The sequence below is a fragment of the Ovis canadensis genome, chromosome 15 (assembly GCF_042477335.2).
Source record: "Ovis canadensis isolate MfBH-ARS-UI-01 breed Bighorn chromosome 15, ARS-UI_OviCan_v2, whole genome shotgun sequence".
Classification (NCBI taxonomy): domain Eukaryota; kingdom Metazoa; phylum Chordata; class Mammalia; order Artiodactyla; family Bovidae; genus Ovis; species Ovis canadensis.
In genome coordinates, this window is record NC_091259.1 from 89277263 (window position 1) to 89290360 (window position 13098).

Sequence of the window (13098 nt, forward strand, 5' to 3'; positions counted from 1 at the left end):
GGATTTTCCAGGCTAGAATACTGGGTGGGTTGCCGTTCCCTTCTCCAGGGGATCTTCCTGAGCCAGGGATCAAGCCCATCTCTCCTGCACTGCAGGTGTTTTGTTTTGTGGTTTGTTTGTTTGTAACCACTGAGCCACCTGGAATACCTTGGGATTAGATGAAATAGTAATATTTCTACATTCTAAAAGGGAAAACTGAAATTGAGAGAGTCTGACAACTTGTCCCAGTGATACAAAGTCCTACATGGCAGAGCAGGAACCCAGGACCCTCTTGCTTTCACTGTTTTATTAGATAAATACTCTCCTAAATAAATACCTAATATTTATTAGATAAATGTTCTCCTTAAAAAGTCCATGATGCATGTACCATGTTATCTTGTTAAAAGTGACAGGCACATAATAACATTTTCAAAAAGTTCAATATTGACTTAAGCGTAAATCAAAGGGAGACAGGTGCATTGATGTATCTTCCTAGAAAACTCTGACCCTGCAAATTTATACAGACTGCACACTAAGCAGAGGCTTACCTGCTCCCTGAAAAATGCGACAGGCAAGTGCAGGACATTCACATGTGAGTCTCAAATCATAAATTCAGTCCACAGAAGAAAGGAGACCTTCTACTGACATGTTCTTCTTAATCTTTGATCAAAAGGGGAAAAGTCCTCTGGGTCAAGGTGATATTGAGAAAAAATATGTGATTCCATAAGAAACAGGTAATATGAATTATGTGGTAACACCTGCTGATCTCTCTTCTCAGATAAGTCACTTAATTGCTTTGAGATTCTATACAATCATAAAATGGAGATACTAGAAATGTAGCCCCCCACAGCAGCATCCATGAGAGACTACAGCTGTCCTGAGAAAGTAGAATTCCCGGAGTGTCCTGAAAGGGGGCCAGCACTATAATCGTAATCAAAGCCATTATTTGCAGGTATTTGCCCGGGTCATTACTGCAGGCTCTCAGCATATCTCAGTTTGGAGAAAGGCCGTTACAGGTATTAGACAGCTGTAGACAGTCCCAGTGAGTCGGATGCACAAGGGACTCCGGCACTTGGTCTGTTACCTATAATATAAGGTCTAATGGAGTTGAATGAGAACTTGAAGAGAGAGAGAGAGAGTTATGCACCCATGGAACTCTCAGGGGGAAAGCCCCCGTGAGAGCAACGACAAGCCCTCACCTCACTATTGGAGAATAAGTACTCAATGTCTATAGGGATCCAGCTGCGCTTATTGACAGAGACCATTGATAGGGGGTATATCAATATAACTTCATTATCTCTTTGATCATGCTAAAATTGAGTTACATCTTTACCTCCAGAAACCCATGAGACCATGAGTATGTTAATAAAATTTGTCCTAATTCGCTTTGATAATGCTAAAATCAAGTTACATCATTACCTCTAGGAACCCATATTGACTTAAACATGGGTAACAGGGATAGAAATATATCATTAAGCCAAATAGATCATAAAAATTATTGCATCCCTTAAGTCGCTCGAATATTTGTATCACTGATAAGGATTATTTATTCATTCAACTGTTTATTGGTCCCAAATGAGTTTAGTCAGTCTTGGTCCTGGCTGTTCATACTCAACACAAAACAAACACGGTTCTTAATCTCATGTGCTTAAGTTTACTGGAGAAGACAAACGTGAAACAGACACACAAATAAGGACACAATTACGAACAGAACAAAATGTCCATATGAGAGTGAATAGTAAAACTGTACTTCGAATTGATTGGTCAGAATGCTTTTCTCAGGAGAATTAATACTTCCGTCAATACAGAAGGGATGAATAGATGTAACATGAGAAAGACTACTTTAAAAAAAGTGAAGAGCTATGGTAAGGCTTCAAGTTGTCAAAGAAGTTGGCAGAATCTAAAGAAGCCAAGTAACTATAGGATAGGAAGCAAGATTTCTTTGGCAATTTAGCATTCTTTCCAGAAAAAAAAAAAATCTTTAAACAAATCCACGCAAACAAAAATGCTCATCCCCAACACTGAGATTATCAGGAAGAAAGACGGGTATAGACCATGGAATCAGTAAGGACAACTAGAAAAGACAGCTCACATCTTGTCCTGCATAAAGCAATAACCACCGGGACTGACGACTTTTTGTTGTTCAGACGCTCAGTCATGTCCAACTCTTTGTGACCCCATGAACTGCCCAGCATGCCAGGCTTCCCAGGGCTTCACCATCTCCCTGAATTTGCTAAAGCTCATATCCAGTGAGTCAGTGATGCCATCCAACCGTCTCATCCTCTGTCATCCCCTTCTCATCCCGCCTTCAATCTTTTCCAGCATCAGGGTCTTTTCTAATGAGTCAGTTCTTCACATCAGGTGGCCAAATATTGGAGTTTCAGGTTCAGCATCAGTCCTTCCAAAGAATATTCAGGACTGATTTCCATTAGGGTTGACTGATTGGATCTTCTTGCAGTTCAAGGGACTCTCAAGAGTCTTCTCCAACACCACAGTTCAAAAGCATCAGTTCTCCTGCACTCAATTTCTTTATAGTCCAACTCTCACATCCATACATGACTGCTGGAAAAACCATAGCTTTGACTAGATAATGATATTATCCATCACTATTATATTATACTGAATAATCTTACTGCACTAAAATCCTTTGTATTTCATCTACTTATCCTTTCCAAACCCTAACTCCTAAGAAGCACTTATCTGTTTTACCATCTCCAATGCTTTACTTTTTCCAGGATGTCATATAACAAAATCACATAGTTGATAGTCTTTTCAGACTGGTATCATTCATTTAGAAATATGAATTTGTCTCCTTCATGTCTTTTCATGACTTGATAGGTCATTTCTTTCTAACATTGAATAGCATTCTATCGTTTGGATTACACAGCTTATTAGTCCACTCATTTATTGAAGGATATATTATATGCATCCAAATTTTGGCAGTAATGAATGAAGATGCTATAAATATCCTTGAACTAGCTTTTGCCTGGGTGTAAGTTTTCAGTTTCTCTGGGTAAATACCAAGTAGAACATGTGCTAGATGATATAGTAAGAGTGTGTTTCTTTCTGTAAGAAACTGACAAACTGTCTACCAAAGAGGCTGCACTAGTCTGCTTTGCTACTGGCAATGAATGAGAGTTCTGTTGCTCCGCAACCTTAGTAGCACTTGCTGCTTCTGTGTTCTGGACATTGGCCATTCTAAAAGATGTGCAGTATTCTTCCATTGTTGCTTTACTTTGCAATTTCATGATGACTTAAAACGTGGAGAATAACTTAATTTTAAACATTAACGGTTTGGGAATTTTTAAAAGATTTTATCTAAGATGAGGAGGACTCTCCAGGGCTGGCTTCACGAGCGTAAATCCTGTGTGTCACTCAGACCTTGTGCATAGACGTTCTGCTGTGGGTTTAACACTCTGCTTTTGCCAACTTAAAATTATCACACATCTTTAACACAGGGCTCGACGCTTTGGTTTTCCCACTGGGAACTGCAAATTATGTAGCAAAAGTGATTCTTCACACTTAATATCTCCAAGGAGGTTTTTGCATTTTACAAAGAAATCTAATAGAAAATGAAGTCAGTTCCTTTTCTCAAAAAAAGAAATATCCCCTCCCTATCAGGAGAGATAATCTGTTGCTACATTTTTCACTTGGTTCTGAGGGATACGTACTTAATTATCTATGTCACTCCATAACAGGACGTGCTGGCCTTTCAAGTCAAACCACAGGAGCCCTCGATGCTAGATTTCAGACATCACATGAAAAAACGATGTACTACACGCTTCTCGTATAGAAGTCCATGGTTTGAAATAAACATACATTTTCATACGTTTTCTATTATACATGTGTTCTAAATCATTTGACCTGGAAATAAATATTCACATAAACCAGTTTATAGTGAATTGATAATTCAAAAAAATCTGTTTTAGACTCAATTAATTTGATACTGTTTTCTTTGAAAAAGGTATCTTTATAGTTATCAGATCTCTGAATTAGTCTTAGTGTTCTAATATACCCAGATTTAAAAGTCATGCTACTTTATTCTTAGAGTGTGCTAAGTGTCAGTCAGTTTAACCTCTAATTTGAGCCTGAACCGAGATCTATCAGTTGAAGACCTGACTCTATATAGGAAGGAAGGAGCATAAAATCATCCTGGGCTGAGCATCTGAAGACAGAGTCAAGGCTCACTGTAAAACTAAATGCTGGTGTTTGTTTTTTTTTTAATTTCAGTGAATTAAAATATGTTTTCTTTAGTTTCCCTTGTCTTATATGCTGCTATTCTTTTTTCATTAAAGTCATCACATGAAGACGTTACTCTGGGTAATGAGCCAATAGAGATGAACACGGAGCTAAGTAGAGATGCCCATATTGTGGCCTCCCTGGCAGTCCAGTGGTTAATGTCCACCTGCCAGTGTGGGGGACACAGGTTCCATCCTTGGTCTGGGAAGACCTCACATGCCCGGGAGCAAATAAGCCCATGAGTCACAGCTACTGAGCCTGTATCCTGGAGTCCTACAGCTGCAGCTGCTGAAGCGCATTCCTAGAGTCTGCTTCAAAACAAGAGAAGCCACCACAATGGGAAGCCTGCCCGGGCTCGGAGAGTAGCCCCACTCACCACAACTGCAGGGAGCCAGCACAAGGCAGTGAAGACCCAACGGCCACGAAGAAATAAGATTGTTTTAAAAAGATGCCCATGCAATGATGCTTATTATCATTGAAAGAAGAATAAAACAAAAGCACTCAGGAATAAACCTAGAATGAGGATGTTTGGTACAAATATTAAAATGAAATGAGTTTATTTTCAAGTAAAAAGTATTTAAAAATAAAATTAATATCACATAGCAAACGATAACTTCTATTTAAAAATATATAGGTTTACATTTAAGAATGTGTTAATGCATCAGACACCAAAAGCATTTTTCAAATTATGCTATGAAACTAGGCAAGTCTGGTTTGTCTCTTGAACTCATTTTTCTGTCCACCCATGAGTGGTATGATTGCATGTGATTTGCATGAAGAAGGCATGGGGGCATGTGCTTAAACAGGCCTGTGAGCATAAATGTGCATACGAATGTGGATGATCCTGGGAACAAATATACAATAAAATGCAATTCAAGATAAATCTTAAAAACACAAATCATAGGTTCATAGTTGACTCTTCCAAAGTTATTTTTCATGAGATCTCACTTTGTCCACACATTTATTTCACAGATTTAAAAATAACTTTGAGAAGGTATGTAAAAATTTTACATAATAGTTGGCCTAGCAAGTCAATACTTTCCTTAGCTTGATTGAACTATATCAAACCATCTATTTGTTTCTATATAATTAAAATATGTATCTTAGAGAAGACTTTGCTTTCCCCACAGCCTTTTTTAAGGCTCTCTTGACCTCTTTGTTCCTCAGGCTATAGATCAGCGGATTCACCATGGGAATGACTATGGCGTAGAACACAGATGCCATTTTGTCTGTGCTCCTGGAATGGTGGGAGCCGGGCTGTAGGTACATGAAGGCGCCTGCCCCATAGAAGATGGAGATGGAAGTGAGGTGGGAAGCACAGGTGGAAAAGGCCTTTTGATGTCCTTCAGATGAGCGCATCCTCAGAATGGTGACAAAGATAAACAGGTAGGAGACCAGGATGACCATAATAGTAAAGATGATATTGAAGCCTGCCAGAATAAAAAACACCATCTCACTTCTGTTGCTGTCTGAGCATGAGAGAGCCAGGACAGGAGTGGCATCACAGGAAAAGTGATCAACCACATTGGATCTGCAGAAAGGGAGACTGAATGCTTCCAAGTGTGAACAGAGGCCTCCAGAAAACCAAAGACATAGCATCCTACGACCATCCAGGCACACATCCTTGGTGTCATGATGTTGCTGTAATGGAGTGGCTTACACACTGCGGCATGACGGTCATAGGCCATTGAGGCCAAGAGAAAAGTTTCTACAATCAGAAAGACAGCAAAAAAATATAACTGAGCAACACAAGCATTGTAGGAAATGACCTTGTCTCCCATGAGGAAGCCAGCCATCACTTTGGGAGTGACAGCTGTGGAGTAACCAAAGTCCATCAGGGAGAGGTGGCTGAGGAAGACGTACATGGGAGTGTGGAGACGAGAGTCCAGCAGGATCAGCATGATCACACCCAGGTTCCCAACCAGAGTGAGGAGGTAGATGAGCGCGAACACCAGAAAGAGCGGGATCTGCAGCTGTGGGTCATCAGTTATCCCGACAAGAGCGAACTCAGTCACGCCTGTGCTGTTCTCCGTGGGGATCATTTGTGCAGTATGTGAATGGCCTATAGCAATGAAAAAAGAAAGGCTGGTTAGTACCTGAACTTAGAACTATCATGATGCCCAAGATGGCCTTATATCAGAATTTTCTCTATTAACTTACACATAACAACACAAGGTAATTTTAAAATATTCATAGAAATATGGAATGCTCTACTTTTAAGAATTTTGAAGATACTATATAACCCAATCTTCTATCCTCATAAATGATTGAAACTGAAGTTCAGAGATGGAAAGAGACATGCAAAATCATCAGAAAAATCTGTCAAACGCAAGATTTGTCATAGGACTTCCCTGGCAGGTCAGTGGTTAAGACTCCATGCTTTCAATGCTGGTGAAGACAAGTTCAATCCTTAGTCAGGGAACTAATATTTCACATTCAGTGCAGCGTGGCTGAAAAAGAAAAGGAAATGGCAACCCACTCCAGTGATTTTGCCTGGAGAATCCCAGGGATGGGGGAGCCTGGTGGGCTGCCATCTATGGGGTCGCACAGAGTCGGACACGACTGAAGTGACTTAGCAGCAGCAGCGTGGCTGAAAAAGAGAAAGGGAAAAAAAAGAGCCAATTCATTGGAAAAGACCCTGATGCTGGGAAAGATTGAGGGCAGGAGAAGGGGAAATGGAGGATGAGATGATTGGATGGTATCATCATCTCAACAGACATGAGTTCGAGCAGACTCCAGGAGACAGTGAAGGACAGAGAGGCTTAACGTGCTGCAGTCCATGGGCTTGCAAGGAGCTGGACATGACTGAGCAACGGAGCACTCGTGCACCCTCGATAGACAGTGCTTTCCGGTTATAGCCTGTGAAGTGCCGTTGATCGTTTTGTTACTCATAATAATTTATTTACCTTAATTTAAGCTTCCTATCCCTTATATGCAGAGTACATCATGAGAAACGCTGGGCTGGAAGAAGCACAAGCTGGAATCAAGATTGCCAGGAGAAATATCAATAACCTCAGATAAGCCGATGACACCACCCTTATGGCAGAAAGTGAATAGGAACTAAAAAGACTCTTGATGAAAGTGAAAGAGGAGAGTGAAAAAGTTGGCTTAAAGCTCAACATTCAGAAAACGAAGATCGTGGCATCTGGTCCCATCACTTCATGGGAAATAGATGGGGAAACAGTGGAAACAGTGTCAGACTATTTTTTGGGGCTCCAAAATCACTGCAGATGGTGACTGCAGCCATGAAATTAAAAGACGCTTACTCCTTGGGAGAAAAGTTATGGCCAACCTAGATAGCATATTAAAAAGCAGAGATATTACTTTGCCAACAAAGGTCCCTCTAGTCAAAGCTATGGTTTTTCCAGTAGTCATGTGAGGATGTGAGAGTTGGACTGTGAAGAAAGCTGAGCGCCAAAGTATTGATGCTTTTGAACTGTGGTGTTGGAGAAGACTCTTGAGAGTCCCTTGGACTGCAAGGAGATCCAACCAGTCCATTCTAGAGGAGATCAGTCCTGGGTGTTTTTTGGAAAGAATGAAGCTGAAGCTGAAACTCCAGTACTTTGGCCACCTCGTGAGAAGAGTTGACTCATTGGAAAAGACTGATGCTGGGAGGGATTGGGGTCAGGAGGAGAAGGGGACGACAGAGGAAGAGATGGCTGGATGGCATCACCGACTCAATGGATGTGAGTTTGAGTGAACTCCAGGAGTCGGTGATGGCCAGGGAGGCCTGGCATGCTGCACTTCATGGGGTCACAAAGTCGGACACGACTGAGCGACTGAACTGAACTGAACTGAACTGATCCTATATAGATCAATACTGCATAAGTAGACCTAAGTAATGAATTAAACTACAATAGTTAGAAACTACTGAACACTCTATTTTCAGGGCACCACATGCGTGCTGTATCCCCACTGATTTATCACGTCACTATGTGAGATATTATCTCCATTTAATATACGGGAATCTGAAGCTTACTCACAAGGAGTTACACACTGAAGTCCTTAAAACTAGTAAATTGCAGAGCTGGTATTTGAACACACATCATTTTGAACCAAAGCATATCCCCCTAATATTGTACATATAATCCAAATTCTCTATGACAGCCCCAGGCACAAAAAAGTTACTCATTATATCAATGTACTCATGAATGACTGATTTATTGAGTCCATACTTCATAAGCAATGTGGGGAATAAAAAGCATGGTCTTTGGAATCAATACAACTTGCTAGTGGGAACTTGGCTAATACACTATATTTCTAAATCCTAACTGAGTGACAAGAACTATATCCATACAGGTTTACAGTTGAATTCCTCTCCCTTCTCTCCAAAAGAAAAAAATGAAAAAAATACTTCTACATTTAAAAGTAACATAAATTTGCATAACATCAATTAGTGGCTCCATAAAGGGCTGGAATTTGTTCAGTAATCCTTCCAACATTCATTTCTCTTCCAGTGCTAAGTAATTGCTTATAGTCTATCAGGTTGTATGCTAACTGTAAGGTCTACAGTGAAATAAGAAACCTATTCCCTAATCAGGAAGTATAGAAGACCAAGAAAGATAGACAAAATGACCACCACTGTGGGATAACTTATTCTTTATTCCCAAGCAGAGAGCTTTACTTTTGTCCTTCAGGCCACTGGGATCATACGATGGTCTCATTTACACTCTGGTTAACCCAGCCCAGTATTCACGCTTGGAGAATCCCATGGACAGGGGAGCCTGGTGGGCTACAGTCCATTGGGTCTCAAAGAGTTGGACATGACTCAGCAACTAACACTTTCACCAGCCAATACATCCACTAGTTGATCATTCCAGATGCCCAATGCCAGCAAAGTTTCAGGATGATAACTGCGCTAACTGAGGGACTTCCTTGGTAGGCCAACAGCTAAGACTCCATACTCCCAAGGCAGGGGACCCGGGTTCGAACCGTGACCAGGAAGCTAGATCCCGCATGCTGCAACTAACAGTTCGCATACTGTGAGGAAGATCCTACGTGCCGCCACCGAGACCTGGCGCAGCCAAGTAGATAAAAATAAACAGGCATTTAAAAAATGATAACCGGAGTCCAGGTCCTCTCTCTCCTGTAAATTGTTCCTCCCGGTGTGATGCTTACACCTTTCCTTTCCTTTTATAATCGTCCTCTTAATCCGGGTCCCCCTTATTTATTTCCCTCTGTTCTTATTCTTTTTAATGAATGATGTTATGTGCTCTCCAGATGATAACAAATTTTCAATTGAGACACAATCTGATACTCTCAAAGACTGTAGAACTAGCCAGTGTAGCTGGTATTCTGATACTCCAAAAGAGGAAACAGAAAGCGATTCAGCTTTAACAACTTGCTCAAATTCTAGAAGCTCATGTATAGCAAAGCAAGGACTACTCAAGACCCTCTTGTTCATTTTATCTTTTTTACAAAAGTAAACGAATATCCTCCTCAAGAATTTCTTTGATGTGTGTGACACAGTCTCCTTTGAAAAATCACAGACACAGAATGACATTCTAAACATTCAGTATTCAGTTGTGAATAAATCGAGAGGGAAACAGGTGTCTTGATGTATTTTCCTGGTCACTGCTGCCCTTGAAAATTCATACAGATCCTAGATTTGGCCCGAGGCTTACCTGGCTCCCTGAACAATGAACAGGCAAACGCAGCACTTTCACATGTGAGTTTCAAATCAGAAATTCAACCCATAAAAGATAAAAAGCATTTTACTGCGATGTTCTTTAGTGTTTAACCAAAAGGGAAAAGTTCTCCAGAACAGAGAGATATTGAGAAAAAAAATTAATGCCAGGGAAGCAGCTAAAACGAATTGTACGGTAAGAGCTGCTGATCAGTCATCTCAGATAAGTCACGTACTTGCTTGAAGTCACTATATATTCATCTATATAATTGAGATATTAGAAAGGCAGCCCTCAGACAACATCCTTCCAGAAAGACCGAGAGGCTCCCGTACTGTCCTGAAAAGGGGCACTCATCATAATCGTAACAAAAGTCCTCGTTATTTGCAGCTATCTGCCCTACTCATTACTGCAGGCTCCCAGGAAATCTCATTTTGAGAGAGGACCATGGAAGGCAGCAGATGCCGACAGCTGTCAAGGACACTGGCAATCAGGAGAATGAATGGAGGCTCAGGGGCGCCGCCCTTGGCCTGTCACCTGCAATATAAGGGGCCAGCTATAAAACAAGGCCTGTTACCTATTCCGTAAGGCCCAGTGGAGTCCTGAGAGAACCTGGAGAGTGAAAGAGTCTCACAGCCGTGGAGCTCCCAGGGGACCAAGCCCCCACGAGACCAAGAACAGGGCCCTTTCTCACGGTACTGGGCAACAAGTGACGAATGTGTCTATAGGAACCCAGTTCTGCTTGTTTCCGGGAGACCATGAGTGCGTTACCGCAACTTGCATTAATCCCCTTAGATAATGCTAGCATTAAGTTACATAAGCGTGAGGGGATGGGAGCAGAGGGTTGCCTCTAACCCAAATGGATTATAGAAACGATTGCATTCCTTAGTTCACCTGAAATATTTGTACCATTGATAAACATTATTCGTTTATTCAACTACTTATTTTTCTCAGAGGAGTTTAGCCATACTCCTGGCTCTGGATGTACATCTCCATGTAAAGCAAACTTGTTCTTAGGCTCATGTGCTTAAGTTTATTGGAGAAGACAAAAATTAAACAAACTCACTAATAAGGGTATAAAATTATAAAAGAACAGGGTGCTCATATGAGAGTGAGCAATAAAAACAATCTACTTTTAATTGACTGGTCATAATCAATTTTGGGGGGAATATTTTTTCTCAGGAGAATTTTTCTCAGGACAATTAATGAATTTCTCACCTCACTCAATACTGAAAGGATGAATATAGCAATGTGGGTAGACCTAGGTATTATCAGAATAAGTGAAGTAAGTTTGATAAAGACAAATATCCTATGACATCACTTATATGTGGATATAAAAGAAATTATACAAATGGACTTACTTACAAAGCAGAGACAGACTCACAGAAATAGAAAACAAACTCATGGTTACCAAAGGAGAAAGACGAGGGGTAGGGATAAACTCGAGTTTAACTATAATAATTTATGGTCCAACTCTCATATCCATACATGGGTATGGATATATACATGACCACTGGAAACACCAGAGCCTTGACAAGATGGACCTCTGTTGGCAAAGTAATGTCTCTGCTTTTTAATATGCTGTCTAGGTTGGTCATAACTTTCCTTCCAAGGAGTAAGCATCTTAAATTTCATGGCTGCAATCACTATCTGCAGTGATTTTGGAGCCCAAGAAAATGAAGTCTGTCACTGTTTCCATTGTTTCCCCATCTATTTGCCATGAAGTAATGGAACCAGATGCCATGATCTTAGTTTTCTGAATGTTGAGTTTTAAGCCAACTTTTTCACTCTCCTCTTTCACTTTCATCAGGAGACTCTTTACTTTTTCTTCACTTTCTTCTATAATGGTGGTATCATCTGCATATCTGAGGTTATTGATATTTCTTCTGGCAATCTTGATTCCAGCTTGTGTTTTATCCAGTCTGGCATTTCTCATGATGTACTCTGCATAGAAGTTAAATAAGCAGGGTGACAATATGCAGCCTTGACGTACTCCTTCCCCAATTTGGAACCAGTCCGTTGTTCCATGTCCAGTTCTAACTGTTGCTTCTTGACCTGCATAGAGATATCTCAGGAGACAGGTCAGGTGGTCTGGTATTCCCATCTTTTAAGAATTTTCCACAGTCTGTTTTGATCCACACAGTCAAAGGCTTTGGAATAGTCAATAAAGCAGAGGCAGATGTTTTTCTGGAACTCTCTTGCTTTTTCAATAATCTGATGGATGTTGGCAATTTAATCTCTGGTTCCTCTGTCTTTTCTAAATCCAGTTTGAACATCTGGAAGTTCATAGTTCATGTACTCTTGAATCCTGGCTTGGAGAATGTTGAGCATTACTTTGCTAGAATGTGAGATAAGTTCAATTGTGCGGTAGTTTGAGCATTCTTGAGGCTTCCTTGGTGACTCAGATGGTAAAGCGCCTGTCTGCAATGCAGGAGACCTGGGTTCAATCCCTGGGTTGGGAAGATCCCCTGGAGAAGGAAATGACAGCCCACTCCAGTAGTCTTGCCAGCAAAATCGCATGGATGGAAGAGACTGGTAGGTGACAGTCCATGGGGTCACAAAGAGTCGGACATGAGTGAGCGACTTCACTTTGAGCATTGTTTGGCATTGCCTTTCTTTGGGATTAAAACTGACCTTTTCCAGTCCTGTGGCCACTGCTGAGTTTTCCAGATTTGCTGGCATATTGAGTGCAGCATTTTCGCAGCATCATCTTTCAGGATTTGAAACAGCTCAACTAGAATTTCATCACCTCCACTAGCTTTGTTCATAGTGATGCTTCCTAAGGCCCATTTGACTTCGCATTCCACGATGTCTGGCTCTAGGTGATGGACCATACCATCATGATTATCTTGATCATGAAGATCCTTTTTGTACAGTTCTTTTGTGTATTCTTGCCACCTCTTCTTAGTATCTTCTGCTTCTGTTAGGTCCACACCATTTCTGTACTTGATTGAGCCCATCTTTGCATGAAATGTTCCCTTGGTATCTCTTAATTTTCTTGAAGAGATCACTACTATTTTGCATTCTATTATTTTCCTCTATTTCTTTGCATTGATTACTGAGGAAGGTTTTCTTATCTCTCTTTGCTATTCTTTGGAACTCTGCATTCGGATGAATATATCTTCCCTTTTCTCCTTTGCCTATAGCTTCTCCTCTTTTCTCAGCTTTTTGTAATGCCTCCTCAGATGACCATTTTGCCTTATTGCATTTTTTTTCTTGGGGATGATCTTGATCACTGCCCCCTGTACAATGTCAT

General features: G+C 40.8%; 1 pseudogene; it reads right to left on the reverse strand.

The window, feature by feature from the left end:
• Positions 1 to 5307: 5307 nt before the first annotated feature.
• Positions 5308 to 6260, reverse strand: LOC138420471 (olfactory receptor 5B12-like; annotated as a pseudogene).
• Positions 6261 to 13098: the final 6838 nt, after the last annotated feature.